This window comes from Scyliorhinus torazame, chromosome 11 (assembly GCF_047496885.1).
Source record: "Scyliorhinus torazame isolate Kashiwa2021f chromosome 11, sScyTor2.1, whole genome shotgun sequence".
In the NCBI taxonomy this organism is placed as follows: domain Eukaryota; kingdom Metazoa; phylum Chordata; class Chondrichthyes; order Carcharhiniformes; family Scyliorhinidae; genus Scyliorhinus; species Scyliorhinus torazame.
Genome location: NC_092717.1, coordinates 121252763 through 121269020, shown reverse-complemented (window position 1 = coordinate 121269020; position 16258 = coordinate 121252763). Strand labels below are relative to the sequence as shown.

The 16258-nt window shown below is 48.3% G+C and overlaps 1 protein-coding gene and 1 long non-coding RNA gene across 3 annotated transcripts in view; one reads left to right on the top strand and one right to left on the bottom strand.

Annotated features, from left to right (window-relative positions):
* rab2a (RAB2A, member RAS oncogene family) overlaps window positions 1-16258 on the top strand; it is a 97815-nt gene that overhangs the window by 44338 nt on the left and 37219 nt on the right. The gene's annotated exons all lie outside the window — the stretch shown is intronic.
* The window catches only part of LOC140385497 (uncharacterized), a 74505-nt gene continuing 69634 nt past the window's right edge, over window positions 11388-16258 (bottom strand). Inside the window, exon 2 of the long non-coding RNA XR_011933392.1 lies at window positions 11388-15402. This is a non-coding gene — a long non-coding RNA (uncharacterized lncRNA). The remainder of the gene's footprint in view (window positions 15403-16258) is intronic.

The following is a 16258-nucleotide window of genomic DNA, read 5'->3' as shown; positions in this document are numbered from 1 at the left end:
TAAATTGGGCCAGAACTGGCATAATGGTGCATGTCACCGCTCGTTATTTTGTCATTCTTTCTGTTCATGCCAGATAAGTAAATATTGCCAATTAAAATGCATGTATTGCAGTGGTCACACTATTTTTTCACAATACGATCTGTTTTCTTTTGAGATCTTTGTGCAATACAATGAACATCCAGCGTTTTGTGTGATGACTGGAAATTGTTCAGATTTAGTTCTGTGGGGAAAGTTGTAGACTTCCTGGAAACTTCAGGGGATTAAAGTGACTGCAATGATGACATTCACTTGGCAAAGGGAACAATTAGTTTCAGGAAGCAATCTGGAGGCAGTGTCTCAATTAGTCCATATTTCATGACTGCATAGCTCTTAAATTGTGTACTGACAATTCAACTCTGCAAACCAACAATCGGGGATCGTGCTAAATGTCGGGTTATTGGTTTATATTTCAGAAGCATATTCAGTCAATGGCAAGATGGGGAGATGGTAGAAATGTATGCAAGTATAAAGGATTAGAATGTTGAGCTGAATCCTTGCAGAATGGAGCTTACAGATAACTGAAAGATCAGCAAAGTCAGTATTTGAGGATTTACAATAGTCTGTCCCCATCTGATCCTTTCATTGTTGGGGAGATGACCAATGACAGTTGCTTGGAAAAGTATTAAAAATTCATAAATAAAATCCTCCTGCAAAATAGCTCTTTCAAATTCCTTTGATACCTTGATCCACCTGCAGATTTTTGTTTGTATTCGTTTTTGGGATGTGGGCATAGCTGGTTAGGTTAGCATTTACTGCACACGCATAATTGTCCTTTAAGTTGGTGGTAAGTTGCCACCTTGTACTGCATAGTCCATATGTTGTAAGAACACCCACAGTACTGTTGGGAAGAGTGCCAGGATTTTGACAGTGACAATAAGAAACAGTGATATAACTCTGGTTCAGGATGGTGTGTGGCTTGGAGGGGAACGTGCAGGTGGTTGGTGTCCCATGCATTTGCTGCCTTACTAGGTGGTAGAAGTCACCAGTTTAGAAGCTGCTGTCAAAGGAGCCTTGTTGAGTTGCTGCAGTGCATCTTGGCAAAGATACAAGCTGTTGCCACTGCATCACTGATGGAGCAGTGACTATTGTGGTGAATGAGGTGCCAATCAAATGGGGTGTTTTAATTGTCTAGGATGTCAAGCTTTGGTGCACTCATCCAGGCAAATAGAGAGAATTCCAGCACACACCTCACTTGTGCATTGCAGATGGTGATTAAGCTTTGGGGAGTCAGGAGGTGACTTGCTCTCTGCAAAGTTCCCAGCCTCTGACCTGCTCCGCCTTTTGACCTGCTCATGTTACCACAATATTTATATGGCTGGCCCAGTTTGGTTGTTGGTCAATAGTCACCCCAGGATGGTGGGGTATCTGGCGCTGGTAATGCCGTTGAAGGTAGATGGTTCGACTCATTCTTGTTTCAGATGCCCTTTGCTTGACACTCGTGGCGCAAATGCTAATTACCACTTAACCAAGCCTGAATTTGTCCAGGTCCATGGACATGTACGGATTCAGCGTCTTGAGTGTCGCAAATGGTGCTGAACATTGCATCTGTGAACGTCCCTACTTCTGATCAGATGGAAGGAAGGTCACTGAAGCAGCTGTAGCTAGTTGGGCCTAGGATATTACGTCCCAGGATTGAGATGATTGATCTCCAACAACCACCACCATCTTCCATTTTTATGCGAGGCATATCTTCAACCAGTGGAGAGTTTTGACCATGACTCCAGTTTTGCTAGAACTCTGCCACACTGTCAAATGCATGATGTCAAGAACAGTCGGCCTCCCCTCCCCTCCAGCACTCATTTTGTTTTGTCCATGTTTGGAGCAAGGCTGTGATGAGGTCCGGAACGGAGTATTCTCTGCGGAACCCAAACTGAGCTATGAAATTAAATGAAAATCGCTTATTGTCACAAGTAGGCTTCAATGAAGTTACTGTGAAAAGCTCCTAGTCGCCACATTCCGGCGCCTGTTCGGGGAGGCTGGCACGGGAATTGAACAGTGCTGCTGGCCTGCCTTGGTCTGCTTTCAAAGCCAGCGATTTATCCCTGTGCTAAACCAGCCCCTGCAGAGCAGGTGATAGCTGAGTATGTGCCACTTGATGGCACTGTTGATGACCCATTTCATCACATTTTTCTGATGAGAGTACATCAAGGTGGTAATTGGCCAGGCTCTGTGTACAGGTCATACCTGGCCAATTTGCCACATGTCACAGGTGCTGTAACTGTAATTGAACAGCTTGGACAGGGGCTTGGCAAGTTTTGGAGCACAGGTTTTCACTATTACCAGAATGTTATCGGGGCTGTTGCAGAATGCTGTGCCTTTAGCTGTTTTTTCATATAGCATGGAGTGAGTTGAATTGGTTGAAGGCTGGCATCTGAAATACTGAGGGCCTAGAGGAGGCTGAGATGGAGCATCCACTGAGCACTTCTGGGTGAAGATTGTTGCAAATGCTTCAACCTTCTCTTTGCACTGATGTCCTGGGCTTCCCCCATTATTTAAGATGGGAATATTTGTGAAGCCTCCTTCAGTTAGTTCATACCACCATTCACGACTGGATGTGGCAGGTCTGCAGAGCTTGGATCTAGTCTGGTTCTCTATGGGCCCTCCATGTTGATTCCCATTTTTTCCCTTTCTGTTTGCTGTTATCATTTCGATCCATGAATGCGTAATTGACATATATCTATTTTTTTAACAAACAATTTTAATGAGTTATTTTTGGCATTACAAACAACCACAGTATAAAAAATAGAGTACTGTTATGGGTCAGGGTTTAGAGAATCCCAAAGTGTATCATGGAGTTCACCTGACCCAGAACTTTTAATAGATTGTGGTATGGGGAGCACACAGCTCACTCTACAGGTGTGGTACAGCAGAAATGGACCAGTATTTTAAAAAACAAAACCATGTTTATTCTATGAACTCAACTTTTTAAAACAAACAGTGAATATCTTAGCAATCATTAATTCAAATACACCCCCCCCCCCCAAAGAATACAATGCTAAGTAGTCTGTATGCTGTCCTTTTAACACCCAGAAGACTTAACAAACCTCTAAACGGAAGCACATCAGAGTTTACATTCAATACTGAAAACATTTATAATTCTGAATTCACCAAATGATTAAGAAATAGTCCTTCATGGCAGAGAGCAACAGTACAGCTGCTTTTTCTGACTTCAGCTGCAACACACCGAAAAGCGAAACCAAAAAGACAGACACACCCAAGCTTTTCTCAAAGTGAAACTAAAAAGCAGAACCAGAGCTCGGCTCCACCCACACTCTGACATCACTGCAGTAACATGAGCAGCCAAACGTTTCTTAAAGCGACATTCTCATGACTACAAAGAACAATAGTCATAATGCAACCGCTGACATCTGTCCCTCCAAGGCTGCCTATTTAACCCCCTACTCTATGCTACCCTTACCCTAACCCCCCTGCTGACGATTAATTCTCCGCAAAGAAGTCAATGAATGCCACCTCCGGGCGAACCCTGACACCGACCCTCTCAAGGCGAACTTGATCTTTTCCAGGCCGCACGAGCTCGCTATGTCGGTTAACCAGGCCTCTGGCTTCGGAGGCCTAGAACCCCTCCAAGCCAGTAATATCTGTCGCCGGGCTACCAAGGAGGCAAAGGCCAGAACATCTGCCTCTTTCTCCTCCTGTACACCCGGTTCTTCCAACACTCCAAAAATCGCTACCCCTGAACTCATTTCCACCCTTGTCTTCAATACTCTGGACATGACATCCGCAAACCCTGCCAGTAACCCCTAAGTTTTGGGCATGCCCAGAATATGTGGATATGGTTCGCTGGCCCACCCGCACACTGGACACACTTGTCTTCCACCCCAAAAAATCTGGACCACTGTCATGTGCACCACCTTAAATTGAAGCCGTGCGCATGTAGCGGTTGCATTGACCCTGCTCAACCCCTCTGCCCATAGGCCGTCCTCCATCTCACTCCCCAGTTCCTCCTCCCACTTGCGCTTCAGCTCCTCTATATGCGTCTCCTCCGCCCCCATTAATTCTTTGTAGATGTCCGAGACGTTCCCCTCCCCCACCCAGCCCCTAGACCCTACCCTATCTTGAATCCCTCTTAGTGGCAGGAGTGGGAAGGACGATAACTGCCTGCGCCGAAAGTCCTGCACCTGTAGATATCTGAAGTCATTCCCTGCTGCCAGCCCAAACCTCTCCTCCAGCGCCCTCAAGCTGGGGAAGCCCCCTTCCAGAAACAGGTTCCCCATCTTCTCAATTCCTGCCCTTTGCCATACCCGAAACCCCCCCATCTAAGCTCCCTGGAGTAAACAGATGGTTGTCACATATTGGGGACCAAACCGATGCACCCACTGCACCAACGTACCTCCACTGACCCCAGATCCTCATGGCCGCCACCACCACGGGACTGGTGGAATATCTCGCCGGCGGGAGCGGCAAAGGTGCCGTTATCAGCACCCATAAGCTGGTGTCCCTGCATGAAGCCGCCTCCACCCGCTCCCAAACCGCCCCCGTCCCCACCACCCACTTCCTTATCATTGCAATATTGGCCGCCTAGTAATAATTACTAAAATTTGGCAGGGCAACCCCCCCCCCCCCCCCGATTCCTCTCGAGCATCACCTTTTTCACCCGTGGGGACTTTACCCACCCAAACAAAGTCCGAAATGATTTTGTCGATCCTCTTAAAAATGGACCGCGGGATGAAAATCGTGAGGCATTGGAACACAAATAAAAATCTCGGCAATACCGTCATCTTAACCGTCTGCACCCTCACCGCCAGTGACAGCGGAAGCGCATCCCATCTCCGAAACTCGCCCCTCATCTGCTCAACCAACCGGGACAAGTTCAACTCCTGTAACCGTCCCCAGTCGCGCGCCACTTGTATCCCCAGATATATAAAATTGTCTCCCACTAACCTGACCGGTAACTCCTCCAGCTGACCTCTTGCCCGGACTACAAACATCTCACTCTTCGTTTGTATCCTGAAAACTGGCCAAATTCCCCCATAATCTTCCCCCATCCCTGCCACTGGATCTGCCACATACAGGAGTGGGTCATCCGCGTACAGCGATACTCTATGCTCCACCGCCCCCCCCCCCCCTCCATCCAAACCAGCCCTTTCCAACCACTTGAAGCTCTCAGAGCAATGGCCAGCGGCTCTATGGCTAACGCAAACAGCAGTGGGGAGAGGGGATATCCCTGTCTTGACCCCCGGTGCAGCCTAAAATAGTCCGAGGTCGTCCTGTTTGTCCTTGCACTAGTCTCTGGGGTTTGGTACAACAACCTGACCCAAACTGTCCCAGCCCCTCTCATACAGAACGCCTTTTCCGCATCCATGGCCACAACTACCTTAACTTCCCTTCTCTCCGGGGGACATCATAATCACATTAAGCAGCCTTCTTATATTGGCCACCACTGCCTATCCGTGACAAACCCAGTTTGGTCCTCCATAATCACCTCCGGCACAACATCTTCAATCCTGAAGGCCAACACTTTGGCCAGCAGCTTAGCGTCCACATTAAGCAAAGAGATCTGCCTATAGGACACACACAGTTCCGGGTTCTTGTCCCGCTTCAATATTAACGAAATGGTGGCCTGTGACGTCGTCGGGGGCAGCACCCCTCTATCCCTCGTTAAGAACCTTGACCAGCAACGGCCCGAATAACCCCAAAAATTTCTTGTAAAATTCCACCTGGAACCTGTCTGGCCCTGGGGCTTGACCCGACTTCATTGCCTTCAAGCTCTCAGATATTTCTCTGGCCCTAATTGGCGCCCCCAACCCATCCACCAGCTCCCTGCCCACCCTTGGGGAAAGTCAGCCCGTCCAGAAAAAGTCTCATCTCCTCAGGCCCCGCAGGGGGTTCCGAGCGATAGTCCGCTGTAAAGGTTCCTGAATGCCCTGTTTAGCCCAGCCGGATTCCCTACCAGGTTCCCATTTCCGTCGACCACCTTGTCAATTCCCCTGGCCGCCTCCCTCTTCCTCAACTGCTGTGCCAGCATTCTGCTGGCCTTCTCCCCATGTTCATACAACGTCCCCCTCTCCTTTCTAAGCTACTCCACTGCCTTGCCCGTGGACAGCACCCCAAACTCAGTCTGCAGCCTCCGGCGTTCCCTTAACAGTTCCACCCCTGGGGTCACCACATACCTCCTATCTATCTGCAAGATCTCCTTGATCAGTCGGTCCGTCTCTGCCCTATCCGTCCTGTCCCTATGAGCTCGGATTGAGATCAGCTTTCCTCACCACTGCTTTCAGCGCCTCCCAGACCACCGCTGCTGAGATTTTCTCCCCCCCCCCCCCCCCCCCCCCCGTGTCGCTGACCTGCAGGTAGTTCTGCATGCACTTCCTTACACTCTTGCACACCGCCTCGTCCGCCAACAAGCCCACGTCCAATCGCCACTGCGGGCGCTGGAAGTTCTCCTCACTAACCAGCAGTTCCACCCAATGTGGGGCATGATCTGAGATAATGATGGCCGAGTACCCAGTGTCCACCACCCCCACCAGCAGATCCCTACTCAAAATGAAAAAGTCAATCTGGTAATACACTAGGTACATGCGAGTAGAAAGAGAACTCCCCAACCGTCGGCTGTCAATGGGTTGACCCCTCCCATCTGCTCCATGAACCCTATCCGCTCCTTTGCCATCACTGGCACCCTCCCCGTTTTCGAGCACGACCGGTCCACACCGGGATCGATAACCGTATTAAAATCCCCTCCCATCACCAGCTTGTGCGAGTCCAGATCCGGTATCTTCCCCAGTACCCTCTTAATGAATTCAACATCGTCCCAATTTGGCGCATACACGTTAACCAATACCACCTTCCTCCCCTCCAGTTTACTGCTCACCATGACATAACGGCATCCCCCCCCCCCACCCATCCGAGTCTATACTACCTGCCTGGAATTGCACCCGCTTATTAATTAAAATCGCCACCCCTCTCGTCTTGGTATCCAGCCCCGAATGGAAGACCTGCCTGACCCAACCCTTCCGCAGCCTAACTTTATCCGCTACTTTGAGGTGTGTCTCTTGCAACATCACCACGTCTGCCTTCAGAGCTCTCCGGTGCACGAACACATGGGCCCTCTTGACAGGCCCATTCAATCCTCTAACATTCCAGGTGATCAGCCTGGTTGGGGGGCACCCCCCTTGCCGATCAGCCATCCCCCCCCTTCCTGGGCCTGCCCCCCCACCCATGTGCTGCGCCTCCATCTGCCCGCCTCCAGGTAGCCCCCGATAACCTCCCTGTCCCCGAACCTAGGTCTTCTCTTTCTCTCCTCTCCTCCCCCCCCCCCCCCCCCCCCCCTCCCTTCAGGCGACTCAAAATAGTGGTGTGGGTCCTCATGTGTGACCCAAAGGCATGCTGGGTAAAGGAGCCCGAATTTCACCACCTTAAACAGGATCTCCTTCATTTGCCTGAAGCCTGGCCACCTCCACGCTCCGGTCCTGATAGACGCGCAATATGCTATTGTCCCACTTGCAGCTCCTTATTTAAAAATCTGTGTAACCGAACCACCATCGCCCCGGCCGTGGCTTCCTCGCCATCGCCCTGTCCACCTCCAACGGTCGGGGAAAAGCCCTCTTCCCCCAGAAGCTTCTGGAACACATTTGCCACAAAAGCGCCCGCCTCAGCCTCTTCAGGGAGACCGACAATTCTCAAATTCTGCCGGCGAGCTCTGTTCTCCAGATCTTCCACCTTTTCTAACAGCCTTTTCTGCTGATCCTTCAGCATCCCCACCTCCAGCTCGACCACCGTTTGGTGCTCCTCCTGGTCTGCCAGCGCTTTCTCCAACTTCTGGATCGTCCGATCCTGGGCATCCTGCCTGCGTTCCAGTCGATCGATCGACTCCTTTATTGGGTCAAGACAATCTTGTTTCTGTCTGGCAAAGCCCTCTTGGATGACCTGCAGGGGTCCGAACCTCGGCCATGTTCTCTTCAGCAGCCACTTCTACCCAGCCCTTGCTTATCTTTCTATTTCTTCCTTTACGGTCCCTTGGGGTTCTCTGTTCCATGCACCGCTGTGTGGATCCAGTGCCTAAATGTCCGCACTTTCAAAGGCATGAAAAAGTCTGCGGAAAAAGGTCCAAAAGTCCGGCCAGAGCGGGAGCCATCAAGTGTGCGACTTACTCCATCATAGCCGCCTCCGGAAGTCTGACATATATCTAAAGTTGAGCTGGGGAAGTGAGAAATCAAAGTTGCATTGCTAGCTTCAGACCGTGGAGTTCAAACTTTGTGGGACCTGAGGGAGATCGGAGGGATTTGATTGGTTGTCTGGTGGTCAGTGAATTTGCAAAACGCTGTATTCTGCCTGGTAACAGGTGGTGATTGGGTCCTGACTGAGGATGATTTTCAGAGCGCTAGGGGACTAGTTGGAAACGCTCAAAAAAAGGACCTGCTCTCTTTCCTCGTGTTTTCTTTAGAAAAGCTGTTGTATTTCTAAAACTGCAGAGACCTGGATAAGTCTACAGTGAAATCCATTACAGACTTAAAACAGAAACCTTGAACTGAAAAGCCTTGTTGGAAGGTATGCTAGAAACAACCATCTGAAACAAAGACTCCTTATCCTGTTTATTATTTTCACCCCTCTTCTGTCTGTCGTGCATGTAGAGAGGATGAGGGATTAGGAATTAGAAAATAGTTATATTTGCTGCATATTTCATTATAGTTCTTGTCAACTGTTTAAATTTACAACTTGGTGACTGTAATTATTGGGCAGCCAAGGCCAAAGACTTCTGGTGTTTTTCTAAGAAATATTTATTAATTTTAATTGTGTCGTGACTCTGGGTCAAGTGGGGCTGGAATTGACCGCACACTAGCCATGGGGATTGTAACAGTTGTGGGAATGTTTAGCTCTGTCTGTTTGGCATGCATGTAACCCTGTGGTGTAACTTCAACTTTTGGTATTCGTGGTGCTGCTGCTGGTCTGCACTCTTCATTGAACTTGGCTTGATCCCCTGACTTTATGGTAATGGTAGAGTGGGGGATACACCTGACTGAGGTTACAAATTGTGGTTGAGTACAATGCTACTGCTGCAGATAGCTCCGTGCCTCATGAATGCCCAGTTTTTGAATTGCTAGATCTGTCAGCCTATCCCATTTTAGCACTGTAGTCATGTCACACATGGAGGGTATCCTCAATGTGAAGACAACTTGTTTCTGTCTCCAGAAGTACTTGTGTGGTGGTCACTTCCACCAATACTATGGACAGATGCGTCTGTTACAGGCAGGTTGGTGAGAATGAGGTCGACTGTTTTTCCATCTTGTTGCTTCTCTTTCCACCTGCTTTCAATCTAGCAGCCAAATCCTTTGGGACTCTACCAGCCAGGTCTGTAGAGGTGCTATTGAGCCACTCTGAATTTGAAGACCCCACCCGGAGAACATTTTTAATAATAATCTTTATTGTGTTGCTCTGTTTATCTGGTTATAAATATGACGGCCAATTTAGTTGCCTTCCTTAATCCTAATGTTTGCTTTAGAGTTGCCAGCTATATCTCGATACCGCCACAAGGTTCAAACCCAAATACTGATCAAAGAGCCAATACACCAGTTAGTTAGTTCAAAGTCAATACTATTTATTTACACACACAGCAAGTTCTACTCTGCACAACAGTACTGCAAACTAAACTATCGCTAACGCCTATACTTGACTTCAGTGCCCACTTAGTCAGAGGAACAATGGCCGTTGTTCAGGTCTGAGGCTGTTGGGTTCGAAGATATACAGGAGAACAGCTAAGGTCGTCCGTCTGGTAGTGAGTGTTGACCTTGAACGTACTTGCTTCTGGTGGATGGGTCTCTCTGGTGGAGGGGTTCCTTCTTATACCCGGAGGGGCTTTGGGCGCTTTTAGGCGGGCCTCAAACTTGGTCCCAATTAATTGGGCTGCTTCTTGATCACTGGTATTGATTTTGACCAATAAAGGGGTGGGTGCCCTGATGGCTGGGTGTGTCTTTGGTGGCCGTTGGCCTTGCTTTGTTTGTGCTTTCGGTTGGGGGAACTGGCGCCGAAATGTTTGAAACAGTATCGGTTGCTTGAGTGTCTTTCCTTCGTTCCTGGAGATGGGCCATCAACATATTAATTGACCTATAGTTTCAATTCCGTCTGGCAGCTGTTTCTCCAATATGCAGACAGGCTCTGTGCCTGCTTGTTTTCCTAACCTTGTCCACAGTTCCCTACAGTCTTTGCGAGCGTCCATTTTGTATTCTGGAAGTGGCCATCCCAGATGGCTACAATTGTCACAGGTAGGCTTACATTAACACTGCAATGAAGTTACTGTGAAAAGCCCCTAGTCGCCGCATTCAGCGCCTGTTCTGGTACACTGAGAATTCAGAATATCTAATTCATCTAACAGCACATCTTTTGGGACTTATGGGAGCAAACCGGAGCACGAACCTGTGACCCTGAGCTGTGAAGCAACAGTGCTACCCACTGCTACCGTGCTGCCAGCATTGTACCTGTACCATTCTCAGTGACTCTAAGTGTTAGACGTGAATAAGTACTAACTCGTGAGCTGAGGGGGGACTGGTAGGTGGCAACCAACAGGATGTTTCCTTGGCCAACTTGAATCTGATGCTAGGAGACCTCATGGTGTCTGAATTAATGTTGAGGAATCCAAGAGCAACTCGCTCCTGACTGTGTACCCTGTGCTACCACTTCTGGTATGTCTGCCTTTTTGATGCAATAGGACATCCCTGGTGATGGTGTCTGGGAATTATCAGAAAGGTATGTTTCTATGAATATGATCAAGTTAGGCTGTTGCTTGACTAGTCTGTGGGACTGCTATCCCAATTTTGATACAGGCCCCAGGTGTAAGTAGAGTCAACTGGCTGTATGTGCCATTGTTTCCAGTGCCGAGGTCGATGTAGGACAGTCAGTTCAGTTTCATTTCTTTTAGATTTTATAGCAATATGTTACAGCTGAGTGGCTTGCCATGCCATTTCGGAGTCAACCAAATTGCTGTTGATCTGGAGTCATATGCAGACCAGGTAAGGATGGTAGATTTCCTTCCCTAAGGGGCATCAGTGAAGCAAATGGGTTTCCACAGCAAACAAATTATTTCATGGTCACCATTAGATTGGTGTTTTAATTCCACCTAGAAGTGAAATTAAATTCCATTAGCTGCTGTGTTGGGATTTGAGCCAGTGTCCCCAAGCTATTAGCCTGGGCCTCTGGATTCCTTGTCCAGTGACATGTTGGGGTGTTATTAATTACCGTACTGTGCCAATTGGTCAGATCAACATTTTTCTGTTTAATGCTCTGTCGAAAACACGATGGTATATATTGAACAAGTAAATAGCTACTAAGAGCAAAAGTAGCATTTTTATTAATTTGTCAAAACTAGTTTGAGAATAAGTGCAAACGTGAAATGCAGATTCTTAAATTTAGTTGAGATTTATTGTCGAATGTACATATGTACAGTGAAAAGTATTCTGCCTACAGTCCAGGCAGATTGTTCCATACATGAAAAACATAGGACATACGATAATACACAATGTCAACAAATAGACATGGATGCATAGGGTGTATTGTTCTACAACAGTAGAGAAGATGCGCAGAAAGATCAAATCCATAAGAGGGCCATTCAGGAGTCTGGTAACAGTGGGGAAGAAGCTGTTTTTGAACCTGTTGGACCAGAACATTCTGGTCGCCACACTACCAGAAGGATGTGGAGGCTTTAGAGAGGGTGCAGAAGAGCTTTACCAGTATGTTGCCTGGTATGGAGGGCATTAGCTATGAGGAGCGGTTGAATAAACTCGGTTTGTTCTCACTGGAACGACGGAGGTTGAGGGGCGACCTGATAGAGGTCTACAAAATTGAGGGGCATAGACAGAGTGGATAGTCGGAGGCTTTTTCCCAGGTTAGAGGGGTCAATTACTAGGGGGCATCGGTTTAAGGTGCGAGGGGCAAGGTTTAGAGGAGATGTACGAGGCAAGTTTTTTTTTTTTTTTTTTTTTTTAATTAAAATTTTTTTAAAAATATATATATATTACAGAGGGTAGTGGGTGCGTGGAACTTGCTACCGGAGGAGGTGGTGGAAGCAGGGACGGTAGTGATGTTTAAGGGGCATCTTGACAAATACATGAATAGGATGGTAATAGAGGGATACGGACCCAGGAAGTGTAGAAGATTTTAGTTTCGACAGGCAGCATGGTCGGCACGGGCTTGGAGGGCCTGTTCCTGTGCTGTACTGTTCTTTGTTCTTTGTTCTGTTAGTGTTCTCAGACTTTTGCATCTCCTGCCCAATGGAAGAGGTTGGCAGAGAGAATAATCTGAGTGGGAGGGCTGGAATTGGACCCAGATTCTTGGCACTGAGGCAGCAGTGCTAACCACTGGCACCATGCCACCATGTGGTGGTGTGTGAAAGGCATTCTTGAAGTATGAATTTGATGTCTCGTGACAAACCTCTAAGCACTTCATAATAGATGTCAAGGCCACTGGATGGTCGTCATTGAGGCACATTGCCTGGGTGTTCTTTGGCACTGGTATGATGGTCGTCTTGAACCAGGTGGGAACCTCTGAACGGAGTAGGGAGGTGTTGAAGATGTCTGAGAACACACCTGCCAGTTGGTTCTGTGCATGACCAGGGACTCTGTCAGGACCCGTTACTTGCTGTGGGTTCACTTTCCAGGCCGATTTTTGACAGTTGTGACGATAGGTATGGGTGTGTCTGAGGCTGGGGCAATTGACACCGTTGGCTTCCTACTCAAAACGAGCAGAGAGTGCATTGACTCATTGGGGAGGGGTGCTCTGCTGCCAAATTCTACTCTGCTCTAGAAACATAGAAAGTAGGAGTAGGCCATTCAGATCTCTGAGCCTGCACCACCATTCAATATGATCATGGCTGATCATGCCAATTCAGTATCCCACTCCTGCTTTCTCTCCATACCCCTTGATCCCTTTAGCTGCAAGGGCCACGTCCAGCTCCCTCTTGAATATGTAAAACAAACTGGCCCCAAGAGCTTTGTGCTAGAGAATTCCACAAGTTCACAGTTTGAGAGAAGAAGTTCTTCCTCATCTCCGAATGGCTTATCCCTTATTCTTAGGCTCTGACACTAATTTCTGGAAGCCCCCCAACATTGGGAATATTCTTCTGCATCTAACCTGTCCAGTCCCATCTGTCCCAATTGTAGTCCATTATATTGTTTAAGCCCTGCCAGAACCAACGAGAGTCCGTGTCGTTAGTCTGTGACTGTAGCTTAGTCTGTCTCTTGGCGTCCGTGATGGATTTGCGGAGGTCGGACCTAGATTTCTTGTATATGTTGAGGTCGCTTGTCTTGAATGCCTCAGACTTGGATTGCAGTAGGGATTGGATTTCCTGGTTAAACCATGGTTTCCAGTTGGGGAATGCACATTCTACCTTTGGCACGCAATCTTTGACACACTTGCTGATGAAGTCTGTGATGGTGGTGGCATACCTGTCTAGGTTGGCTGCTGAGTTCTTGAAAATGGACCAGTCTGCTGCCTCAAAGCAGTTATGGAAGAGCTCTACCGTTGCCTCAGACCAGCATTGCATTACTTTTTTAACCGGTTTCTCATGCTCAAGTTTGCTTGTATGCTGGGAGAAGGAGCACCATCTTGTGGTCTGATTTTCTGAAGTGCGGTGGGGGGATGGATCAGTAGGTGCCTTTGATGTTTGTGTAGCAGTGGTCAAGGATGTTGGGGCCTTGGTGGGACTGGAGATTGGGGTGGTGGAATTTTGGCAGTACGCTGAGGTTGGTCTGGTTCAAGTCCCTGGCCATGATGAACAAGGCATCCGGTATTCTGTTTTACTGTTGAAGCAGTGCAAGGTTCATCAAGCGCCTTCTTCACTTCCACCTGGGGTGGGATGTAGACCGCTGTGATCTCTGGAAGGTAGTATGGGCGGCACTTCAGTCAGGTATTCCAGGCCTGGGAGCAGTAGTTTGTCAGGGTCACCATGTCAGAGCACCAATAATAATCTTTATTGTCACAAGTAGGCTTACATTAACACTGCAATGAAGTTGCTGTAAAAATCCCCTAGTTGCCACACTATGGTGCCTGTTCGGGTACACCGAGGGAGAATCCAGAATGTCCAATTCACCTAGCCAGCATGTCTTTTGGGACTTTGGGAGGAAACCGGAGCACCTGCAGGAAACCCTCGCAGACACGGGGAGAACATGCAGAATCCGCTCACTGACCCAAGCTGGGAATTGGACCCGGGTGCCTGGCGCTGTGAAGCATCGGAACAGGAGGAGTTGACAAGGCGACAAACACCTCCACCCTTCGCTTTGCCCAATGCTACTGTGCAGTCCATCCGGTGTATTGATGAGCTGTCAGTTTGTATGGCACAGTCCGGTGAGGCTGGAATGAGCCATGTCTCTGAAACAGAGCACACAGCAGTCTGTCTTCCCTCTGAGGTATGTCTAGAGTTAAGCTCATCCAGCTTGTTTTCAATTACCTGGATGTTTGTCAGGAGTATGTTGGGGAGAGGAGACTTGAAACAGTGTTGTTTTAGTCTCGCATGCAGACTGGCGCATGTCCTTCACTTCCTCTGTAAGCGACTGCTTCTGGATGGTCCTGGGATCCGATGGGAGAACTCTGACCTTGTTGCTGTGTCTGGTGGGGCCCGGGTGCAGGTTGTAATTTTGTGATGCGGTCAGGCCCTGGGGTTCTGTGAGGATGGGTCTTCCTTTCGGCGTGCTTGGGTCCTCACTGTTTTGGGTGTTTTAGCTGTGTTTGGGTTGCTGGCAGGGTCTTCCTGGGTCAGGATGTGTCAGGTTAGAGTCATAGAGTCATAGAATTTACAGTGCAGAAGGAGGCCATTCGGCCCATCGAGTCTGTACCGGCTCTTGGAAAGAGCACCCCACCCAAGGTCAACACCTCCACCCTATCCCCATAACCCAGTAACCTCACCCAACACTAAGGGCAATTTTGGACACTAAGGGCAATTTATCATGACCAATCCACCTAACCTGCACATCTTTGGACTGTGGGAGGAAACCGGAGCACCCGGAGGAAACCCACGCGCACACTGGGAGGATGTACAGACTCTGCACAGACAGTGACCCAAGCCGGAATCGAACCTGGGATCCTGGAGCTGTGAAGCAATTGTGCTAACCACTGTGCTACCGTGCTGCCCATGAACCAGGTTCATGTGGTCTATGCTAGTGTTGGTGGTTTGCTTCAGCGGTACTGAGGTTAGGTCTCTATTTAGGCCGGGTTGGGCGTGCTCGTCAATTCTCTTCTGCCAATGAGTCGGGCTGTTGGGCGTGTTGAGCCAGGTCTCTGGCCGGGGCGCTTCGCTGGCTGGGTCGATTTCTATGCAGGGTCGGGCCTCTTCTGCTTCCAAATAAGAGGTTGGGGTCGGGTGGCAGGACCAGTACTGTCGGGTCATTGGGTCAGTCCACGAATGTCGGAGGATTTCCAGACCTGTAAGTAAACAAGCATGGTTAGAGATAGTATTAGTTTCAGAATTACATTTTAAAAGGCTAGTACGGTTGAGATGTAGGAAGAGGATCTGTGGGTGAGAGCACACTCTCTCGCCATCTTGAAATTGGTGAGAGGAGGGAAGAAAAAGAGGGTGACTATTCAAGCATAACTGTGCTGTAAGCTTTGTGGCACTTCCAAAAAACTTCCTCACTTCTCTCCCCTGCTTTTTAAAAAAAAAAATGTGATGGACAAGTCCCCAGGCATGAGGCTTTTGGTGATTTGACTGACCCCTGTGAGAGTTACAAAAGTGAAGATTTGAGGAAAGTATCGGTTCAATCTATCTAAATGAGGTCTGCTTAAGGTAGTGAAACGCTGAGTTGCCTGACCAGAATGCGAAATTAGACCTGTACTCTAATTTCTTCCTCATTTGTTTGCCGTTCCTTATATTCTGTCCAATATTTGACCTGCTAATCTTACTGAATTGTATGCTTTTCTTTCAATTCTACATATTTGCATCCTTGGATGGGTATGACCTGGTGTTCTCAACCAGAGTCTTCCTTCACTGGAATATATTTTGTCATTTTCTAATGTGGTGGCAGACGAGAAATTTCACTATTGACCTATCCCTTAACCCAATTTCCCAGTTCACTTGCCAGCTCTGCCTTTGTAGTCTGATAATATGCCCTTAAGCTGAAAACCCACTCTTCTCTCCCTCAAACTGAATACTATGTTCTTTTCATTGCTTCCTGGGGCATCTTTTACTATGAGGCCATTCATTAATCCTGTCTCTTACCACATTACAGATCTAGGATATGCCACTGTTTGGTTCCAGAACATGCTGTTCTGAGAAATTGTC